The sequence below is a fragment of the Ptiloglossa arizonensis genome, chromosome 10, assembly GCF_051014685.1.
Source record: "Ptiloglossa arizonensis isolate GNS036 chromosome 10, iyPtiAriz1_principal, whole genome shotgun sequence".
Classification (NCBI taxonomy): domain Eukaryota; kingdom Metazoa; phylum Arthropoda; class Insecta; order Hymenoptera; family Colletidae; genus Ptiloglossa; species Ptiloglossa arizonensis.
In genome coordinates, this window is record NC_135057.1 from 11078809 (window position 1) to 11099524 (window position 20716).

At 47.3% G+C, this 20716-nt stretch overlaps 1 protein-coding gene across 2 annotated transcripts in view; it reads right to left on the reverse strand.

The window, feature by feature from the left end:
• The window catches only part of Nolo (ADAMTS-like no long nerve cord), a 305721-nt gene that overhangs the window by 213363 nt on the left and 71642 nt on the right, over positions 1-20716 (reverse strand). The window lies entirely within an intron of this gene.

Here is a 20716-nt window from a genome sequence, read left to right on the forward strand (position 1 = left end):
CTTGGAGAATTAATCCTCGCGTGTTGATGCGTTTTCTACACTTTCAGAGCAAGAGATGGTAGACCTTGGAGAATTAATCCTCGCGTGTTGATGCGTTTTCTACACTTTCAGAGCAAGAGATGGTAGACCTTGGAGAATTAATCCTCGCGTGTTGATGCGTTTTCTACACTTTCAGAGCAAGAGATGGTAGACCTTGGAGAATTAATCCTCGCGTGTTGATGCGTTTTCTACACTTTGAGAGCAAGAGATGGTAGACCTTGGAGAATTAATCCTCGCGCGTCAATACGTTTTCTACACTTTAAGAGCAAGATGGTGGAACGTGGAGAACTCATACGTAAGATTCTTATGCGTTCGGTAGATGTGGAGTAAGAATGGATAAAAGAAACATCTTCCTTGAAACTAGGCATTATATTATATTTCTAGACTTTGAGAGGAAGATGGTAGACCTTGGAGAACTCACAAGTAAGATTATTGTGCATTCGGTAGATGTGGAACGAGGGAAAGTGAAAGAATCATCTTCCTTGACCCTAGCATGCATTGCATTATCATTCTGCACTTTGAGAGGAAGATGGTGGACCTTGGAAAATTAATCCTCGCGTGTTGATGCGATTTCTACACTTTGAGAGGAACATGGTGGACCGTGGAGAACTCTCAAATAAGATTATTTTGCATTCGGTAGACGTGGAATAAGGAAAAGTGAAAGAATCATCTTCCTTGACCCTAGCATGCATAACATTATTATTCTACACTTTGAGAGGAAGATAGTGGACCGTGGAGAACTCGCAAGATTATTCTGCACTTGGTAGATGTGGATCAAGGATGGATAAAAGAAACATCTTCCTCGGCCCTGTGCATTATATTATATTTCTAGACTTTGAGAGGAAAATGGTGGACCTTGGAATAAGGAAGAGTGAAAGAATCATCTTTCTTGACCCTATTATTTTTCTACACTTTGAGAGGAAGATGACGGACCTTGGAGTACTCACAAATTAAAGCACCGAGTGCTCGGTAAACATGGAACACAAGCAAGTAAAAGAATCATCGTCACTGGATTCCTGCGCGCATTGCATTCCATTTGTATAATTATATCTATCGGAAAATAACGGAAGCAACGTTGTACACCTAATAAAACTATCGCGATAGATACAAGTGAATGCCGCAGTATTCCCGTTACACGCTTCATCGTGTAATAAAGTTGGAGAACTCGAGTTCCGTGCATTCGGGACATTTTTGCCCCGAAGACTTTGCGTGGATACCGGATATATACGGAGGAGAACGCTTTAAGGTTAATATCGATCGATTAAAGTTACACGGTGTTCCTCGGGAATCGGCCAGGGAGGGTGGATACTTTTGAGTAATATAATCTGGAAAATTTAGAACGCCTTTGAATCTCCATTTAAATCCTCCCGGAGCGTCTTCGGGAGAGAGACGGTTACTTTACTTCGCAAGTTATGGACAGTTCGTTCGGAGTGCCCAGGGACCAGCTAAAATTAGGACTTTGTAGGAAGTAAGACTCCGCGAGTTGTTGGTTTGTCGACGTTAAATCGATTATGTATTTTCCGCTCGAACTACAATTAGATCTCTTTCGAGTTTCCCCTTACGTTCCCAACACCTGGCATTTGTGTTCGAGCTATGGCCAGGTTAACGATTAATTGGCCAGAGAAATGGAATTCGCTAGGAACGGCTAGGTCTATAGTTAACTTCGGCGTGTGGCTCGGTGTTACTGGGTTAACTACTAATTCACTAAAGTACTAATTAATAAAGTCGAATCAGGCATTCAGGCAATCGGGAATTTGGATAATTGATGTCACGCAGCGTTTGCAATATGCGTATCTATAATTACGCGAGAAGGGGGAGGGGGGGGGCAACATTTTCCCGTATAAATGTGCCCTCCGCGCGCGCGGAACGCCGTGATTCGCGTTCGTTTGCCCCATTTCGCTTCAATATTTAAACCTCGTTTAGATAATTCAGTTAGCCGGTCCTTCGAGCATCGTTAGCGAAACTAGCATTAATTTCTGCGGGTAAACTTTCGGGTAGAGAACCGAACGCGGAAACAGGCTTTTCTAATTACCTCGACTCGAAGATCTCGAAGAACCATCGATGTTCCTTTACCGATGGAGGAAGAACCTTTGTATTTCTTCGAAAACGAGCCACCGTGGACCTTGAAATACGACGATCCCTCGAACGCGTCTTACAATTAAACAACACCATCCCGCTTTCCGAAATATTTCAACGAATCTTCGAGGATTCCCAAAGATCTCGTCAATTTCGCGAAGATCGTCACGGTGACGGTACACCGTAAAAACGCGCCGCGAATCACGGTAGCGATTTCGAACATTTCCCGGAATATTTATGAAAGCTCGCGAAGCACTGTATCAATCTTTCCCCGTCCGCGTCGTCCCCCTAACTCCTCTAGTTTGCATTCCAGCGCGGAGCACGATATCATTTATCTTCTATTAACATCGGGATCCGTGTAAGGCAGACAAATTTTCGATGCTGGGCGATTCACCGTTGCGGGATCTAACCTTTTTAGGTGCCGTGAGCCGGGGGAGCATGATAGATACATCGCGATACACGGACACGTGTATTGACGCAACGAGCATTACTCGCTCTATTCTCGCGCTGTCGAGTGGCGCTCGAGTGGCGCGCACGAAATAGAGAGAGAGAGAGAGAGAGAGAGAGAGAGAGAGAGAGAGAGAGAGAGAGAGAGAGAGAGAGAGAGAGAGAGAGAGAGAGAGAGAGAGAGAGAGAGCTCGTCGTTCGCCGCGTGCTCGGAAGCATGGAAAGATGTACGTACGTTTCTATGGAGGCCCTCGCTCGTGGCAAATGACAAGAATCGACGATAACAAGGACGTTCTCGACGATTTGTTAATTAATACCGCCTCGACGATTCTTACGGATGGTAAGACGACTACCATCGCGATGGTCGCGAGCACGATCGAAAGTCGGTTACGAAGAAAACCTCCAAGTAGAGAGAAATCGAACGGCTCGATTCGCGCGCGCGACACTTGTCCGCGCGCGTGACATTTGTTTCCAGCGTTGTACGTAAACCATCTATCTGCGAGCATCGCGCTCGGATCACCGATACACGGTGTCGGAAACAACCGTAGACAGAAATAGAACGATCGCTATTTTCCGACCGTACGCTGTTTCTTTCCCCTTCTCGCTATACGCGTCAAAAAAAAAAATCAAAATAAATATCATCTCCCTCTCCTCGCTTTCCCACCTCTCATACTTTCGTTTCTATGCATTCGAAACTCGCAACTGGAAACTTCGACGTTCGAGCACTCGCCAAGAATATCGTCGGACCTCCGAATCTGCGAATCGGTTGTTTCGAATCGTTGAGGTTTCTCTTCGGAATCATCTGTCAATTCGCCCGTGGAAGCTTTCGAAATTTTCGGTAATTCTCGATAACGAGAACACAGTCGCAAAAATGTCCGACCTTCGATAAACCCAGGCCCGCGTCTCCAGCGAGTGTCCCACGAGATAAAACTTTCGACACCCGGCAACCCTCTCCCACCGCGTTGCAACCGAAACTCTCTTCTCGAAGCAACAATCCCGATGGCCGGCGCTATCCCACGGATCCTACGGATCAACCTCGACTTCGGCTTTCTCTCTCTCTCTCTCTCTCGACTTCGTGGCGAAGACTATGGCCCATTAATCGATTCCAGGAGGGGTGTAGGGGCTCGGTGGGGCGGAGAACAGCTCAGCCGTCGCGCATTCAGCTCGCCGACCCACTTTCGCGGGGGATAATAGCAGCGTCGGTCGACGAGTACGCAAAACTGGTCTTTTCAGAGCCGGGGAGCGAACGGGACCGCGTAATTTAGCAAGACGTAGGACGAGAGAGTGACGGAGGGATGAAGGGACGAACCGAGGGGGCTAGACAACGATGATCCGCGATATCCCAGCGACGAGACGCGTGGTTATCGACCCCTCGTGGAGGACGACTGGCTCTGGCCAGGGGTAGCCATTCTGGCGCCTAAAAGACCGTTCGGACGCCGCTCTCACCCTTGGATCGTGGAACGGGGGGTGGGGAGGAAAGCTGGTTACATCATCCGACAGCCGAGTACTCGGCCGATGTCGATGATCCCGCGTCTGTTCTTTAAAGGAGTTCATCGTTGGGAAGACTCTATCGCCCGGTGGTAGTCTGCGACCGGTCAGGGTTCACGTGTGCTACCAGCGTAGAGGATTTGTTTTTCTTTCGACCGAAACCGGATGCATATTTATGCACACGAGGAGCAGAAAGGCGAAAGGGGGATCTCTTCCTGGAGAGAATTTGGTAACGAGTCCGATGTTTACTCAGGGGGTGAACGAGATTGATTTTTGGACGTTATGATAAGTCTTTGGAAACGTGATACGCGTTGGATGCGATGTTTGTCTCCGCGAGAGTGTTATCAATGGATCGGCGTGATTCTCACGGTGGAAACGAGTACAAACACGACCGTATTCGAATCAATTTTAATCGCGCGCAATGGAGACTTTCTCGAAATTTATTCCGTTTGAAAATAAATCGAACACGGTCGTGTTCGGTCTCATTTTCACCGGGAGAATCTTCTTCATTCCTTAAAGATACTTTCACGAAAATACGACGAGTGATGGAAAGGTTTTTTAATTCGCAGTAGCGGCTGTCACCGGTGCGCGATGGTCGCTTTGAAGTTCGCCGAACGAGGAGCACTTGTAACGCGACACTCCCTCGCTGTTGCGCGCGCTCTCGATGTACGGTTACGCAAGACACTCGGTCGTTTCGTAGACACGGAAGGTCGATTCCGGGAACAAATTCGATACCGTCCCCCGTTAAAGCGTTTCGAGTTGCCCCGAAAGTTATATACGTTTCGAGTACCGGGATCGTTCGCGGAATAATCGAACAGCTTCTAGAGTTTCACGGTGTATCCGATCCACGACTGGCCTCCGTTTTATTTGGAATATTCAGCTCGACGCGAGAGAAGCGTACACGTCGAGACGCTCGACGTCGCCGCGGAATATGTATATCTCCGTTGCTTTTAGCGATACGAAGAAATATCCGAGGAGGAAAATATTTACTCGGCGGGGGTGGGTGGAGACGAATGTTGCGAAAAAGTTCTCCTCGTCAAGGTCGGATTTCCCCGCGGAAACTTCTTGGGGGGAGGATACAATTCTTTCGTCGGGTTTAAGATGGCGGCCGCGCTACTTAATTGCCGCGGACATAAAGTTCGAGCGAATCCGAAAAATATGTTCCCGCGGGACGTTTCAAATTACTACAAATCTCGAATGCGCGCGTCAGCTTATCTCCTGTCCGGAGGTTCAACGATGTACGACCCACGGAGGAAGTCGTGATTTACAGTTTGATTTAGGTAGGCACTGGATTAAAGCAGCGTCTTTCAAGAGACCGTTTCGTCGGATTTATTACAGTTTCCCTCTCTCTTCTCTCATTTTTTCTTTTCCTTCCTTTTTTTTTTTTCTCTCTCCCCTCTTCTCGCGTTGGAAAGAGCGAAAGAGGGAGAAAGGAAGTTGGACAACGATCATTTCTCCGGCTCCTTGTTTCCGATGGAACGAAATTAGGTCGTAAGCCACGGTGAAGCGATGAAAATGAAGCACGACGGGACGCAACCAAAGTTCATTTCGCATTGGACGACAGCTATTTAAGAAATCTATCGGAAGAAAAATTATTGCCGATATTACGAAAATTGTTCGAGCTTCGTCGGTACGTACGAGATTCCGTTACGAGGGAGGGAGGGGCAAAATTTGAATACGGATTTCGGTCAATCCTCGGGAAAATTTCGGGGCGGGGAAATTTTTCGAGGAAATTATTTCCTCCGTTGAAATCCGAAGCACGCCGCGTAAGATTAAAAATTCTGGACGTTATTGCATAAACATCCTTTCGACGCGCGCCTCCTTGCGAATATATCGGAGAGGGACCGGAGAGAATTCCAGAGATTTATCATCGGTCGAAATCTTATCGAATTTTTCGCCATTGATCGTCGAACCGATAACTATACACGAGAAGATTGCGCTCGCGTCTCGATCGTCGTTCGCTTGCATTCTTTCCAGTTGCTTTCGGTACATTCTTCTCAATGTACGAATTTTCTCTCGGTTTTCCCCCCGAAATGACTGATTTTCGTTCGGTGAATAATTCGATACCGGCTCGCGAACGTCCCAAATGACTCTCTGCTCGTGAAAACTAATCTATGGTTAATTTCTCGCGATGGCTTCGAGTCTCCGGGAAAACGGGCAGTTAAATCTGAGGATAAAGCAACCGAAAGCGTCGCGAAAAGTTGCTGCCTGCGAGCCGTGTACGCAGCTGCGACTGGGAGAAAAACTGGCGCAAACCGGATGTTGTAAAAATTTCCAGAAGCTAATTTTCCTTCCACATTTTCTTCCCGCGATAGCTGGAGGGGGAGAATTGACCGACAGACTCACCACCACGACGACGACGCGCCCGTTAATGGATTTTCTATTAAAATTCTGGAACTAATTCGATCGTCGATAAATACTCGCTTCCATTTAGAGGGGACGGGGGAGAACGGGGTATTCGATCACGCTTTCGGAATTTCATTGCTTTCGAGAAAATTTTTTTTTTCCCTTACGTTTCTTTTTTTTTCTCTACTCTTCGTAACACCGTGGAAACAGACTGAAGCGGAAAAGGTCAATTTTGGGGTGAAAAAAAAAAGAAAAAGATAATACCTCTGCAGGAAATCCGTATTCGGTATCCCGCGAATAATTCATCGTCGCTTGATTAAATATGAGCAAGGGTCGCTCAAAGGTCGGGTATCATCTATTTTTATCGAAGAAGTTCGTAAATTTTATATACCTCGCGTTAGACCGAAATATGATCGGTCTGTGCATATTTCATGTGAAAAAAGTCGAAAAATAGTGCATTTGCATATTATTCATGCGGATGACCGAGGGGAGTTTTTTTGCTTCGGTTTATTCCGAAAAATCATCCCCTGACTTTGCACTCTCCATCGTGGGAGACATAAATCATCGATTGACAAAGTTTCTTTCGCATTCAGTGTTGTCAAATTGTGCAGTAACGATACTGTATTTACCGGTGAGAAAACCGTAAACGTAAACGTTGAATTGACAAAATACAAAGGTCAAAGATTTCTTCCTGTTTGATGTTTTACAGCAAACAAGAGTCCCTCGTTTAAAATACCGGTACGAGATCAATCGTTATCTCTCCTGACAATTCGAAATATTCAATTTATACGGAGCGATCAACGTTTTTCACCTTGGTTTAAAATTAAAATACTATAAATTATACAGGGATTAATGTATCTGGGTTAATCACGCGGAGCCGTGTTTGCGTAGAACGACATTATAAATTACACCGTTAAATAGAAATTACAGGTCCGAGTGGCGCGGTGTGTTTTGAAAACGAGCGGCGATTAATCGCTATATCGAAGGAAACCTTAATGGGCTCGCGTCGAAGCGAGACCGCCGGTTCGTGGTTCGCGTAGAAAAGTGCGAATTCGTTGAAAAAACGTGATTAATCAATAGGACGTTATTAATTACTCGGTGCACGGAACGTGCACGCGAACGGAACGCGAACGGGAGAGCGCGTGCGTGCCGCGAAATCGATTCGCGTGCACGCTGTTAATGTGTTATTCGCATAACAATAACAGTGAAACGTTTCGTGAGCAACGTACGAGAAATATTTCTAGGTCAGCGTCGTCTGGCCGTTACGTCGATCGCGATAATATCGATCACGTCGCAACAACGATACGCGGATCACGAGGTGTTCCGCGATCGCGAACAGAGTATTATTATTATTATTATTATACCGTGGTCGTGTTTTAAGAGAAGGGACCTGAATCGAGAGAAGACGATCCAATAGATAGGAGAACTCATCGGATATCGGGATTTGCCTCGCGACATCGTGGTTTAGTACGAGGATTCAACGAAACGATTTCTAGCCGAGCCAACAGGACTTTCCACGGACTACTTCGGTGAAACTCGAGGATTCCACGGGACAGCTTTTAAATCTTTGAGATATTCAAATCTTATGTAGATAGTTACCGATCCTCTTGCACCGTTTCAGCTCGGTAGGAAATTCTATTCAACAGGATCTAGGCCTGTTAAGTACAAATTGCGCTATATTAAGTTCCCCGGGTGGAAACGAGAGCGGTTAGAATAGGCTAAACGATTTAGGGATCTAACAGGATTCTGGTACACTTTTTCCAAATCCCCAAAATATTGAAATTGTCGCACGGATGATACCTGCTGCTCCGTTCGAGTCCCATGGAAGAGTTTTAAATCCAACAGGGTCTATTAATTAACGATTGCCACTGTCTTAACCTAACTCCCTCCGTCTTAACCCCGAACAGAAGGGAGAACGGTTACAATAGACTGGGTGGTTTCGGGAAAATAATGGAACTAAGTCCACGGTGTGATCACAGGCACGAGAGTCATCGTGTGCGAGGATTTTCCTTGTACAATTGTGGTTTAATTCGAGAATTTAGCGGAACGGTTTCCAAGCGAGCTAACAGGACTACTTGGGTGGAACTTGAAGCTTCCGTGACACAGCTTTTAAATCCCTAAGCTACCACTCCCGTATTACATCGTTTACTATTTAATCACCTCGAGCCTCTCTTAACTCCGTTCGAAACCCCAAACAATAGCACCCTGTGTTCGATAGATTCCAGGTCTACCGATCACCAAACTGGGCTATTTCAAAACCCAGCCTTCCAGCTTGTCCCAAACTCCGTATAAACCGGGAGAACAACGGAGAAACGACCTCGAAGTAAAAATTCAACGACGAAATGAAAAAGTTTCCAACAAGTAGAGACGCATCTCGAACGTTTCATCGTTAGCTCGAAACACGAGTACGACTCGTCGGTGGAAAGACCGTAATAATTTTCGCATTCGGATAATATTCCAGACCCGTGACTCATCGGGCCGTTGGATCGGTGATATCGAATCCTGGTTTCGAAGTTCCAGGGCACTTAACGCAACCAGAATCTTTCAGGAATGGCGAAAGCCGAGTAGTCGGTTACCTCGTCGAAGCATCTCCCGTCCAATCGCTGACCGACGCCACCGAGTTGTTTTCATTTTAGCGATCGACGTCGATACCACGGCCGACGATTCATCCGTTTTATTTACCCTGTACTTCTCCGCCGATGGCCGATTATTGCTCTTCCGCTCGGTTTGGTCTCATTAACCGGGCTGGAGATATTCGTTTCGTACTCGGCCGCGGACGATTCCTCTGCTTCTTTCTGTACGCGAGGCGCCACGTTGCTCGAATGGAAACGAGGCTTCCCCCTTTTCATGGAAACGGCCACGGATGCGGTAATCGGCGAGCAAGTAAGCCCGGTTCGCGCGTAAATCGAATTCCCCCGGCGAGGAAATAATTGATCGTTCCCCTTTGACGTCGAGACGCTTCCAATACCTTCGACGAACACCAACGGCTTCGTGGCGTAAAATATTGTCCGTAACGATTAATTATTTGCCCATCCATTGAGAGTAACCTCGGCCATTGTTTCCAACGGACGGAGGAACTGGAGGATCGTTTCATTTACGCGCGGTTTTCTTTCCCGTTTACCACCGAGAGGTCGCTGAATAATGAAGTACCGCGGAACGGAAGGACGAAGAGGGTCGGGGGGCGAGGGGCAGGGCGCACAGCTTTGCGTTTCGAAAGGTTCGTTTCGGTGCACGATCAACGTCGAAGCAGCTCATTGAACGCCGAGCGCGGAGAGCCACGGTTCGTTTCACGGTAAGCGTTACACGATCGGAAACGAAAATCGTGGAAACCGTTGTACCGGTTTCGACACCTTTTCCTTTCCCCCGGAAACGCGCTAATGGACGTTACGTGGCCACTCGCACGCGATACACAACGGTTATCTGGTTGAATCCTACTTTGTCGCAACGTGTAATTAGTATCGCGCCAACGAACTCGTAAAATTTCGATCTCGACGTGGAGCACGAGACGGTGGGGGCTATCCGAGAATCGCGATTCGTGCACGCTCGAGGACCAACGGGAGGGGTAAGGGGGGTGTGTCCTTCTGCAATTGCAGAACCGCGAAAAGTTTGTTAATTAGTGCCCGTATCGAGCCAACTTCCCGGAATCGAGTTTTACGCGCGTTTCTGGGACAAATTGCGTGCAACAATGCGTCGGTTCCGCGATGGAGCACGCGGCGAGCTCGTGTAACCGGGGAAAATGAGAATTTTCCGTTACTCGTGGCCACTCACCCCCCATACCACACCCCCTTCCATCATTCTGTCCGCACCCTCGCCTTTTGCATCGCGTGTCGCGCAATAATGTCGCGGTTGTAAATCCCTCTTGAACCGGTTCTTGCGCGCGCATCTCTTTCGTTTCTTCGTCGCTCGTTCCTGTCGTACGCGTTATTGAAAATGAACGACCTTCAGGTTTCAAGGACGACGAACTCGATGGAAATCTCCCAGCCGCGATGGATGAAATTTTTGATCCTTCTCGACGTGCACGGAGCGATGAAATTTGCCTCCGCCGCGGATTCGCGATCTCGTCTCGAGTTATTTTCTAGAATGTACAGGGTGTGAAAGTTCATTTTGCGCCGAAAGATCGACAGACCTGAATCGATTGGAAACTTTCCTCTCGATGTGTGGTACAAGCCCTTCGAGGTTTGAACTCTTTTCTCGTCACTCTGTGTACGATACAATCTCTGTAACATTCACTGCGCGTAAAGAGTAAGTTTTTGAAAAACTGTAAAATTTTGAAAAGGAACTAACGAAAAGTAACGTTAGAAAATCATTCGGAACCTTTCAAATTCTATGGTATTCTATCGTGAACGTTTTTCAGGCTGTTAAAAGTGTGAGAGATATTTAGGTGGGCTTCTCCGAGCCAGACACCCTGTATATTATGAAAATAAAACTGGGTCGGCCGAATTTCCTCTCATTGTATCCCATTCATCGTTCCCTTCGAGTGGTCGCTTTCAATTCGACCAGTTCCGATAAAAAAATTCTCAACCCGTGCCTCGCATATTGATAATTGGCGGTCTCGGTTTTCGAACGTTACGCGCACCGCTCTACACCCAGAAATAAATTTCTCTCCCGGGTTTCGGACCCGTGGCCTCGTATTCCGCCCGACAGAAGGTTCTCCAGCAATCCCTATTCTTAAGAGATATCGCGTAATCGTGGATTCACCTAGATCCGCGGTCATAAACGCCCGAGTGTTGCGTCTAAGACAGTGTTTGGGTTAAGTAGGCTTCTCGACTTATCATCGGGGTACGCTGTTCTCGGTTTCTACGGTTTCAGCCACTGTCATCCGCGATAATTACGACGGCAGCGTTGAGAAAGGAACACGCTACGAACAACAAAGACTTTTCACCTCGCGATCGTCTGCAAAAAATTACGACCACGTCGAGGAAGAAATACGAACGTCAAAGATGTTTTCATCTTGAAACTCGAGGGATGATTATTCGTGTTACTTGTAAGTAAAACGAGCGAACGAAACATCTGCATTGTTAATTCGAATAGCCGTAAGATTGGTCTTGCCGTTGTTTTCGTATCGGGTTAAAAAGTATATTTGAATTCTTCGCATGAAAAGCTCAACGTTTCGAAAATCAAATTTCGAACAACGCGCGAAATCGAGACCAATCTACGCGAATCGTAACACGTACTCGTTGCACGCGAGTACTGGCACGTGTGCGCGTAATAATTTTCGTAATTGAAAATCGTATGGTTGCTATCTAATTGATAGATTGCAAGATATAACGTTGTAACGCCGCGTTATAAACGTTTTCCAACGGTGGAACGTAATTACAAGTATGGTGACCGACGATGAATACCTGGGTAATACCGCGATCGTTCGATCGAATTCCCTTTAGTTCGCGCTGCCGAACAGAATGGGGGAATTGTTCTAAAATATGATTGATGTTGCAGCGCGCATCTGAGCCTGTTGCGAGGGCGTACAATGCCAATGAATTATTTCAATGTCTTCGCCAAAAGCGTCCCAAAGCCGAAAATGTAATTGAAAGACGAGCGAGTCAGTTTAACGGGGACAAAGCGACAACGCGTCGGATTTCGCGTAATATTAATCCACTTTTTCACGAAGGGTAAAGCTGTTATCGATAATAACGTTCGACAAGGTGAATTGCACCGCTGTTAAATGTGATTGGACGCCATTGTTCGATGTAAAATCCCGTTCGTTGAACCTCGAGGACAATTTCAGACACGGAACTGACAATATTACGTGTCGTTGAATGAATTTTTGCAATTCTCTACGATCAAGTAACGTTAAAGAAACCCTTTCGATGGTTAACGAACTGCTTTCGATACTCGCGAGTGTTTCGTGCAACAGAGACTTATCAGAGGTGAAAATCAATTTCCAATGGTTGATTTACGCGCGAATTCTAAACTCCGAGATACACGATCGATCCAACGAGATCGACCATCGTTGCGAGTAATCTAGCATTGGTACACTTTAACCGTATAAATTCCTTTAAATTGTATCTCCCCTAGAATATTTCCAAACCGCGGTTTCTTCCCTAGAATGGTTCCCAACCGTGCTCTTTTCTCGCCAGAATTTGTTTCCATTACGAGAATATATTCGAAACGTTCGACTCCCGATAACGCTGGTTACCAAATAGCGAAATTCCGATCGGTAATGAAATTTCCCGAATATCGGGGTCGCGGTGTGAAAATTGTTTCGTCACGCGGGAAATTTCCACTCTTGGAGTAGCACTCGTAGGTGGTTCTCGTATCCGTAGACGTTTCGATTAACGTCACGACGTCACGCGAGCGTAATCGAGCGCTAATTTTCGTGTCGCGTATTCATTTCATTAGCCGGTGGCTAATTGACGTAGGAAAGTCGCGTTCGCGGAGGGCAACCGCCCTCGTCTTCCGCGTACGCGACACCGTTACGAGCCCGTGGGATTTTTATTCCCGGCCAATTAATTCCGATGCGCTCGGTGTGTCCGCGACGCTCCGAAACGCGACGAACGGGATCGCAAACTCACGGTGAAAAATAATCGAAAGAAAAAATCGGGCAAGTATCTCCCCACCGATACGTGGGAACGTCTGCTCGGTAGCCGGGGAAGGTCCGGGTCGAGATACAAACACCCCGGTTGTAGAAATAAAAACAACGAGCACGTTTTATATCGAGGAACGGGAACGTTTTCCACGACCAGCCCTCAGGAACACTTTAACGCACGGCGCGACTCGAAGCGATAAACGTTCGACATTCGACTGCTCGAACTTCCCAGGAGAAAGGGAAGACGCGATCGAGAGGGTTTGGTTCGATCTTGGCAACTCGATAACGAGGGTGGAAAGGGTATCAAAAAAATCGAGTTAAAAGTTTGCACAAGCTGCCAGCGGGGCGGTTCGGCTTTTAATAAAGACTTTACGGTGAAGAAATCCCAAAGAATAATATCGGCGAAGTAGCCGCGGAGAGAAGAGAGTAAAAGGGAGTACGAGGGAGGGAAAAAAAAAGGAAGAGAGAGAGGAACAGAGAGAGAGAAGGAAGGAGAGAAGTTGGCCGACTACCGCGAGCTCGTCGACCACGCTCGATTTCCTCTATTTTTCCTTTCCGGAATTATCGATCGTTCGGGGCGCGCACCGCTCGAGCTCGTGGGGCCGTGGCGGCGAAATCACGTTTACCACCGTGGAAGCTTCCCTCGGTTACGAGATAAAAACCGTTTTAGACCGTTTAGCGGCCGTTCCGTGAGTGGAAAACGGTGTTTTCGGAGGGGAAGGATCACACGAAGGCGATCGTGCGTTCCGGGCCCCGAAGGCGAGCTCTCTCTCTCTCTCTCTCTTCTCCCGCGAGAAGTCACGGCACGCTCGTAAAATCGTGTTTGAATTGTTTTAAGCCGAGTGACACGAACGCTCTCGTGTTTTCGTTTCCGTGTTAAAAGCGCGGCGAATCGAACCAGGGGAACGGGCCACGGGAATTCCTGTACCTGGGATTAATACCACCCAACCCCGTACCTCGCCGGAACCCTTCGCACCTTTGACTCTTCGTCGAACGTTGTTTCTAACGGAGGATGTAACCGTGACTGGGTCAGTATACAGATCCTCTGTCCTTTTTTCTAGTTCAACGTTCCATGGATCGCCCTACCGAGTTTGAAATGAACAGCACCCGGGGTAAAATTACTCGAAATTTCGCGAAACATTTGAAAGGGTTGAAAGATCATCTCACGGACTCGACGATAGCGTTAGAACCACAGCTGAGATTCTACTGTCCAATTGCCTTGGAATATTTTCTGCAACTATCGCGTGGATTTTTCACCGTTTTCTTCTTCTTCCATGAAGTTCAATTATTTATTTTCAGTCGTCTAACGTGGGTAAGAATCTCTTCGGTACGAGGTAAAGTGGACACAGATGAGAGAGAAAGCACGAATAACTAAACGGAAAGTTTAGATCGATGGATAAGAGAAGGAGAACAGAAGTTAGTTGACAATCGGAACCACCGGGACTGGTACTATCGTTCGAAGAATCTCTTTCGGTGGAGGATGAAACGGGAAAGAAAGAAAAAAAAAAAAAAGAACGGTACGTCGACGTACATTATTCGAACGGGTAAACGATAGCCGAGATACTCGAGCACGAGGAAGAAATAAAAGCCAGCAGACACAGAGTAACTCGTACGTAACTCGCGGGTACACGTTGTTCATGTTCCTGCTTATTATCCCCCCAAAACTTCCGTAACAAACTTCACTCCCGCGCGTACGAGATTCGCGATACACATTCGCGTAGCCCGCGTTTCAACGGTGGGTATACTCGCGCGAAAGAACGCTCGGTTCACTCGCGGAGAGAGAACCGTCGTCTTCGATTCGCGAATACGCGTACGCTTCCATCCAAGCCCAGAAGTCCTTGACCCGTCTTTGTCGTTCGCCTCGACGAACCGCCCCTCGTGCGAGCCACCCCCGTGTTCCGCAGTAACGATTCTCGTCCCGCCTCCGCCGTAACGGCACGCGTGGAATATTAAAATTGACAGAGAACGTAACTTTTCTCGAGGCGTTGGTGTTCGTTATGGCAACAAAGCGAGCGGAACTCGCCCCGCGTCGCGCCGGGGAGGGTACCGAAGAGAGAGAAAGAGAATAAAACGTATAGGGGGGCCCTAAAGGGGCCATTTAAATTTCAGAAGCAAACTTCGCGAATCGATAGGAGAACCGGTCGTTCCTTCTTCGGTTGTCTGCAAAAATAAAACATTCGAGCAGGAAGAAACGGGTTGGGGGTTACGGTTCGACGGTTCACGGGGGGACGCGGAGAGGAGGAGGTGGAGGTGGTGGAGGAGCGGCGAGAAACAGGGGGAACGAGGGTAGAGAAAAGTTGGATGGCTCGATGCTCGGGTTGCCAAATGGCGCTTAGTATTCCGCGGGACGATCGGACTTCGCGAGTACCCGCGAGCGGCCCACTGTGACGGAAGTGCCAAGTACCCTCCCGAGTAGGAAACCCCCGTTGCGAGAAGTGACTAAGAAGCGGGGTTGGCCGAGTTGAAAATAGCCCGGTGAGATGTGACCGGCAGTTTTAAAGGTACGAGCCACCGCGAGTCCAAGAGGGGGGGTAGGAATTAACCACGCTAAACGAAAGATTTAGACGACGGCTGCCAGGGGCTCGTTCCCCGCGAAACTCCCGATTAAATTAACTCGTCTGGGTACCCTTTCTCCCCTACCGACGTGAACTGTCCCGAAACTCGGTTAACGTTCGCAATAGAGAACCTCGCGAGTGAGAACCGGTCCACCTATATCGATCGATGTTCCACGCGCGAAACCAATCTCCATATTCATACGCGCGGGCTCACCCTCGAAATCGACGGCTAATCTACAGATGGAAAGACGTTTTAGAGACCGGTGTATTAATTGGAGAAGTGGGTAGCGTGTACCGGACGGTAAACGGCTCGAGGAACGAGATATACGACTCCGTTGTTCGGTCTTCGACGGTAGAAACGTTCAACCGTTCGGAAGTCATCGAATACTTGGATCGGATAATCTTCGGAGAGGTTTCGACTATCGGTGTATCAATTAAGGGGAATGTTCGTATCGACCGAACGATGATTCCAGGAGCGAGAAATTCGATTCTTAATTTCCATTTGAGGAGGGTGGACATCTGGAATCCATTGGGGGTCGTTAAATATTTACAAAATCGGTTACTCTTCAGAGGGAGGTTTTACCCACCAGTTTATCAATTAGAGAAAACAGGTAGCATTCTTTTCAGTCTTGCGTGGGTAGACGAACCATGAAAACCGAGCGGGTTGGAAGTCATCGAAGACTCGTGGAATCGGGTAATCTTCTCGGAGCGACTTCTTAGCGACAGGTGTATCAATTAAGGAGGATTCGAGTTCCCGGTCGAGTGGCCTTGAATCGTAGAAGCGAATCCATCGGAGCATTGTGACGAGGCACGAGCCGCCACGCTCGGGACCCCCGACTGTAAACCGACCTTTTAGAGTTTAAGTTGACGCCGCCAGTCCGGCCGTTCGGGCGAAGAATACACAAAAAGGTCCGAGGGAGGACGAAAGGTCGCCGCGTTCCTTTGCATAAGCAAGCGGGCACAAGTTTGTTTGCTCAGCTTTCCGCGACACTCGGTGTCCTTGAACCGTGGAAGAATAATACGCTCTACGAGGGTACCTCTAACGTAGACACGGACACGAATCGGTCTCACGAACGAAGCGGTTAGGATCCGAGTTCGTTCGGTGAGTTTCGATGGACGGACGTTCCGAACGAATGAAGAGATCGAGGCGGGAACAGGGGGAGAGAGGGGGATGGTGGACGAAACGACGAGGAAAGAAGAATCGAAGCACCATCGGTCCGTGTGGAAAGTTTGGAACACGAAGCGATAGAACCATCGGCGGCGTGTCTCTCAGGAGAGATCCCCGTCTTAGTTCGACCTGCGTTGGCTGACTCGCAGGTTAGCAAACGGGTCCCAGAACGGATCTCTCCGCTTTTAACTACGTCCCGACGCTGATTGCTTGCAAATTGCCTTCCTTTACCGTGCACACCATCTTTCTACCTCGTTCCCCGTTCCCCGTTCCACGGTAGACGACGACGACGCGATCGTGCCGCGACGCCTTACGATCAAAGTCTGAACTCAAAGGTAATTATAGGATCCGCGGACTTCTGTCGGAGGAGGACGAAGAAATTGAGAACTCTCGACTAAATATCCGTTTCCGGCGTCATCGCGACGTCCCGGTACCGTGTTTCCCAAGTTCTCGCGTTAGACGATACTACCGTGCGAAATTCGGATGCTAACAACGAGAATGGGTAATTAAATTTGTCGGAAATAAATGGCACCGAGTGCTACACCCGTTCGAGGAATATATCGCCCGGAAGGAACACGATACTGGTAGCTTACAGTCGGTAACGTTAGATGGGAAATATTCGGGCCGAGATGTTTCGAATTCTTACCGAAATAAATGACCTCCTTGCCCGGTTCGATCTCGAGAACGTTCAACTTGTCACCGATTGTACGGATAAGTCCGCGCCGAATCAATTTCTCGAATCTTTTAACGATCGTACTCGTAAACGAGGATACAAAGGAAACGAAGAGACGAAGAATTTTGAACAATCTACTCGTGGTTTTCTTCGATTCGAGCACCTAGAATTGTATTCGAAACGAAGGCTGCAAATGTTCCAATAAAAGTGACCGAAGAAGAGATATCACAAAGCTGTCTAAGGATTCTGCAAAATTTACCTACAGATGTTTGTACAAATCTATCCAACGAGTGTTTCGATCCACTCGCTACAAGCTTCTCGGATTTTCTTCGATCGATCGAAGAGATACTTGGAAAATTCATCTTCCACGAGAATCTTCTTCTGATTTTCCCCAAACGGAGGAAACGTTTCGTTGATTTATTTATTTCGTTCGATCGAGGATGAGATCGAACTAATTCGGGGATGACTAATTCGGGAAAGCGTCTTCGACGACCGACTTTCATAATTATAACTTCCGTCACGTGCCAACAGTCCGCGGTGCACCGTATTCTTCGGCAAGTTGTAATTAAACGACGCCCGTTCGCGAACTGTCGCGGCCGCGGTGACAATCTGCGAGCGGAAACGTTTTGAATGCAATTAACGTGGCGCTTTAACGAAGTTCCGTTGCGGGCGAACGGAGTCGTCGCTCGCCCGTGGAAAGAAGCCACCCCCGTTCGCCGAAGTAATTCCACTATCGATTCGTTTCCGCGTCCACCCGAACACCACCCCCGAAAAGTCGTCGAATTTACCGCCTCGCGGGGAAGAAGCGTTCTGTAACCAAATTTTACATCGACCACCCCCCGCGATAAATTCGCCGTTAAAACTATTTTACGAACTCGCCGCATCGAATGTATTCTACGTACGGTTCTACAGGGTCGTTTACGCGGGAGAAAATGTCCAACCTCGCGATTTCTCCATCGACGAAAGCAATGTTCCACGTTCGGTATTCGCCATCGACGTTCACCGCGAATGAGAACAAAAATTCGGAATTGGGAGTTTTGTTTCGATTTGTCACGATTTACGAGAGAAATAATCTGTGAGTGTTTCTCAAATATAGATTCTATATAGGTTTCCAGAATGTGGTGTTGTGGGGGATGTCTTGCGAATTTGTATGTGCAAGCTGTACATTTGTTGGGGGTAGCAACGAGAAAAGGTGTTTCTGCTCTAAGATACATCGAGATAGAAATTTGTAGAAATTGAGTGGCTCGTGTAATTCTAAGGGTTGAAGATTTGTATGAAATAATACGGTAAGTTTTGTCAAAGTACGAAAATTATTTTGGGAACACCCGTATGTTATAGCGATGGAAAGATATTTAATTAATTAGTATCCGCTCCGGAGTAACCAAATTTCTACGAAAAACATTATCTATGCTGAAATTGTTTGGCGCCAGTGTTCCCCAAATTGTAGCCCGCGGACCCTTGGGAGGTGTCGTAATTCGAATTATTAATATTATTAATCATTCCCGGTTTACGCTGTATACCAACGCGGACGATTATTCGGTAATTTTATTAAAACTCGAATGCGGGAATCGAGCGAACAACGGGATCGGAAGCGAGACCACTTTCCAGCGACGTTTCAAAATTTATCTCGACGAAAAATATTACACGGCGGAAGAAAATTCGGATCGGTATTTTTGCACGAACCCGTTCGTCGCTGATGAAAAAAAAAACTCTACCTTGTAAATGTTATCAACCGGTGACGCAAACGTCGACGGAACTCTACCTCGCGATCTTCAACGGGATTCGACGTTTATGCGTTATAAAAAATCTAGGTCGCAATTTCGTATCGACTAGTGATTTGCATGTTCAACAATTTTCCACGTTGAAAGTTTCTCGTGCCATTTGCGCATTGGAAGAATTCCGCGCTCCGATTTTGCATCGACTTGACATTTTCACTTTGAACTCCGTGCTGGAATGTTTCATCCGCTCGCCACTTACACGGATCAGGGAAAAATTCTGTGCAATTCGAGAGGAGCTCCACGACGCGATAAAATTATTCCATCCAATTTTTGGAATCCGATAAAAATTGCTGGCAGTCGTAACGAATCGTGGTTGCACCTTGTCCCCTACTCGCGTATGTTACATGTACCCTACCATTGTATCCATTTCTCTGATAAATTTTAAAATTACGTTCGATTCTAATTTTGTTTTCTTTCGTCGAGTTGTTCTTCTTTTTTTTCCATTAATTTCAATTTCGAAATCAGGAGTTCCAAACTCGTGTGGAAGTAACGTCTCATTGTCGCAGAATGTGGACGCGGAAGATCGCTGGTTTTGCCGTTTAACAATTAACTGATAATTACCGGTAGCTTCGGTAACTTTTACCGCCAAAAACACCGTTTCTTCACCGATCCCCAAGACCGCGAAACGAAGGGTTAATTACCACCGAGTTAACTAACCACCCAACTAAATTGCAAGTCAACCGAATCCTCTCTCCGTACCCTAGATCCCGGGCTAACTTTTCCAAGAGGGTGCGTCGTCGCGCCGGAAAAACCGTAGTTCGCCTAAGTGCGCGTTTGCTCATTCTGGGGGCATTCGGCGATGAAAACGGTGGTTAATCGCCGCTGAGATCTTCAAGGATCACCGAAACGCGAGAGGAACTTTGGCTTCCGTTGCATCGGTTCGAAGTTACCTACCGATGGGAAAGTTGCAACTTCTTGGACACCCTGGATCGTTTCTTCGCATTGTCGACGCCGAAGGCGCGTTTACGTGCAATACACACGGTGAATCTCGAAATAAAGCATCAACGAATGATCTTGAATACCGTCCGAAGTACTTTCATGGAATTTCAAACGCATGGAAATCTATTATACAACAGATACAAGACTACGTTATCTAGACGCGAATACCTCGCGAAGAATAGAAACTTTCGAAAATATAAATTATTCGATCCGGAGAACCATCTCGGATAAATAATTTGTCTCTACTGAACGACATTCCTGAACAAAATTTTCGTAACGTTGTCTCCGAATTTAAACGTCGTTTGTTAATTATGAGACCTTCCACCGTGTCGAACGGTGAGGCACCATGTGTATTCGCAAACATATAAATTACAAATAAGAAAAGTACACACCCTTGCGATACTTTCGTCGATGTACAATACACTCACGTTAATAATACCCAAACCCTCTGTATAAACACAGATTTATCAATTCTCTTACTCAGAGACAAACACAACGCGCGATCAGACTATGTGTATTCGCTGCGTGTAAACGCACCTTAAAGCGACCACGAGCGGTGGGGTGCACGGATGGAATGTAAACGAGGGAGAAGAAGGTAGGCCGGTGAACTGTTTAAAAGAGTTTGGCTCGGTTACAAAATTTGTACCGCGGCGCCCGTGGCTCCTCGGACTTCCACTACTC